The sequence below is a fragment of the Suncus etruscus genome, chromosome 12 (genome assembly GCF_024139225.1).
Source record: "Suncus etruscus isolate mSunEtr1 chromosome 12, mSunEtr1.pri.cur, whole genome shotgun sequence".
In the NCBI taxonomy this organism is placed as follows: domain Eukaryota; kingdom Metazoa; phylum Chordata; class Mammalia; order Eulipotyphla; family Soricidae; genus Suncus; species Suncus etruscus.
In genome coordinates, this window is record NC_064859.1 from 38,218,954 (window position 1) to 38,222,371 (window position 3,418).

The 3,418-nt window shown below is 36.7% G+C and overlaps 1 non-coding gene across 1 annotated transcript; it reads left to right on the forward strand.

The window, feature by feature from the left end:
• Window positions 1–1,211: 1,211 nt before the first annotated feature.
• On the forward strand, window positions 1,212–1,318 carry LOC126025178 (U6 spliceosomal RNA). Its single transcript, XR_007501221.1, has one exon. It is a non-coding gene; the product is annotated as a U6 spliceosomal RNA (small nuclear RNA).
• The last annotated feature ends 2,100 nt before the right edge of the window (window positions 1,319–3,418 follow it).

Below are 3,418 nucleotides of genomic sequence, written 5' to 3' on the forward strand. Positions count from 1 at the left end.
AGAAGTAGCAATTCAGGTGAATAGAACCTGAGTGGGGAGTCACAGAGGTGAAACTACAGAGGGGCCATTTTACTCTGTTCTGTTCTGTGTCTGTGAACTATTCCTAGTCAATGCATAACAGTATCAACTTAAAAAGCATCACACTACAATCACAACATTGGAGAAACAACCCAGGCCTCCACCATACTTAAAGACATAAGATAGCAGTTCTGATGACCCCAAAAGTAACCATCGCCTATTTAGCCTCTCAAATAAGGATTATAGAGAAGTTTGGAGGATATTCATAGAACTCAAAGAAATAATGGAGTGAACTGAACATGTCACAAATAATAATAAAGATGATATGAGAAAAATTCAAAGTGATATAACAGGACTAAAAAACTTGGTAGGTGAAATGAAAACCCCACTGAAAAGAATTTCTAACAGAGTAACAGTGACTGAGGACAGAATCAGTGAGCTGGAAGATGAGCTGCATAAAATCTTCATACAACAAAAGAAGTTGGAAAAGAGCCTTAAAACAATCAGGCAATGGGAAAAGTGCTCAAAGAATGTGAATAGACAAAAATATAAGTCTTTGATACACTCAATAGAAACACCATAAGAATCTTTGGAATCCCAGAGACCCAAATAGAAAACCACTATGAAGTATCAGTAGTCAAGGACATCATTGCAGAGAAATTCCCAGAGTTAAGAGTGAATGCAGCTAAATCCTATATCTTCAAAAGTACCAGCCAAAAGAGATCCAAACAAAGCACCCAAAGTCATATTATAGACACAATTACACAACCCACAAATGGGATGGAATACTGAAAGCAGCAAGATCAAAAAGAAAAATTACATTTAAAGGAGCACTATTAATATTTATAGCAGATTCATTACAAGAAACACATAGGCCCAAAGGCAGTGTTGGGATATAATGACAAGACTCAATGAAATTAATGCATAGCCAAGAGTACTTCACCTATATAGATTTACATTCAAGTTTAAAGGAAAAATATACAGCTACACAGTATAAAAGCAGCTCAGAAACTTTACACACTCAAACGATGAACTGAAAGTTCTACTTAAGACAAGGCTAACAGACACAACAAACTCCTACTAAAAGATGACATTAAATCCCATGCCAATCAATTATCTCTCTCAATGTCAATAGACTAAATGTCCCAGTGAGGAGATATAGAATGGCAAAATTGATCAAAAAGCTGAATCTAGTGCTTGCTTCAGCAGCACATATACTAAAATTGGAATGATACAGAGAAGATTGGCATGGATCCTGTGCAAGAATGACACGCAATTTTTTGAAGCATTTCATATTTTTTTTTGTTTTTGGGTCACACTTACCAGCGCTCAGGGATTACTCCTGGCTCTACACTCAGAAATCACCCCTGGCAGGCACGGAAGACCATATGGGATACTGGGATTCGAACCGCTGTCCTTCTGTATGCAAGGCAAATGCCTTACCTCCATGCTATCTCTCTGGCCCCGCATTTCATATTTTTAAAAAATGCTGAATTCAATATTTTTCTGCATACAAGAAACACAACTAACTGTCAGAACAAACAGAGACTCAGAATAAAAAGATAGAGGACAATGAATCAAACAAACAACTCAAATAAAAGGCTGGTGTGTCATACTAATATTAGACATGACAGACTTTAGACTTACAAAATTAATAAGGGACAGATATTTTTTAAATATATTTTTATTTAAGTAACATGATCATAGTTGGGTTATAGTCACAAACAGAAAACCCCCCTTCACCAGTGTAACAATCCCCTCTCCCCCTTCCCATTCCCTGCCTGTATTTGAGACTGGCATTCTACTACAGTTATTCATTTTTAAGTTCAGTAAATTGTATTTTTTCCTTAAAGGATAAGAGTAAAAAATAATATAGTAAAGGTGTGATAGTAGCAATCGCCATTGTTTGCATAAGTCCAGAAAAATATGGGGAAAATGGAAAAAAGTCCTTGGCCTGATTACAAAAAGACCTCACCCCAGAAGTTTATTGGCATAAGACTGACTCTGGGTTCCAGGCATACCAGTCTGTCCAACCCGAGTCATTCTCCGTGGTCCCAGTGAAACTTTTTTATACTTTAGCTATTGTTGGTATCAGATTTTTATATTTAAAGATTTTGGATTCTGTGCATTTCTTTTATTGATGTCAGGCTGATGTGGAGCATCCTCTAGTTTCAGCATACCATTAAAATGTGGAGCAATCTGCCCTGCAAGATGCTATTGCTGAGTCATCTGGGTGTTTAGAGCACTCTTTGGAGTAAGTCAATGCCAAAGCAGTGGTAGGTTTTCCCTGGTAGAGGCTTGGATCCTGGTAATGTTATAGACAATTGTAGTTGTTTCCATAGGTGGACATTTCTTAATACTCAAGGGATATGGACAAAAGGAACAAATCACATTCCTAAACAAATTGCACCCAAGGAGTGGCCTGAAAAATATTTACAACTGCTGATAAATTTGAAAAGCAACAGAGTAGTAATAGTGGGAGATGTAAACACTGCCTGATCATCGCTTGATAGATCAACCAGGCTGAAAATTAACAATAATTGAAAGATTATCATAAAACAGCAAGAGCTTCCCAATTGTAGATAAAATTCTCTTTAAGGTCAAGAGTAGGTTTTAATATCTGGTAAAAAGCAGACATAAAAATAAATTACCCTAAAAAATAGTCTACATTTCCATAGTAAAAAAAAAAAAAAAAGCTGGTCACAGAAATTTTCTACATTTTTTTACCTAATTCTCCATTCTTAGAAATGTCAAAGTAGCTTTTTCTAGCAGGGGCTTCAGTTTTGAAATGTATTTTGCCTTTAATCTGCTATCAAAATTAACTTCACTCAACTGCTCATTAACAAACAAACAATAAATTCTTTAGGCTGATGAATTTCTCAGGAGGGCATAGGCTAGAAATGGAGCTTAAGTGCAGTTCTATGAAGAAAGGGGTAAATAGATCCTTGAAACATAATTACAAGAACTGGAGCAGCAGGATCTTGGAAGCCATGGGATTTCTGTATTGAATTTTTGTGTTCCTAGGGTGTATCATAGGAATGGTATAGTTGGATCTATGGGAGCTCAATATCCAGTTTTTGGAGGAATCTCCATATCGCTTTCCATAAAGGTTGGACTAGAAGGCATTACTGCCAGCAGGAGATAAGATTTCCTTTCTCTCCACATCCCCACCAGCACTGCTTGTTCTCATTCTTTGTGATGTGAACCAAACTCTGTGGCATGAGATGGTACCTCATAGTTGTTTTGATTTGCATCTCCCTGATGATTAGTGATGTGGAGCATTTTTTCATGTGCCTTAAGGTCATTTGTATTTCTTTTCTGTCAGTGTCTGTTCATTTCTTCTCCCCGTTTTTTGATGGGATTAGATGAATTTTTTCTTGTAAAGTTCTGTCAGTGCTTT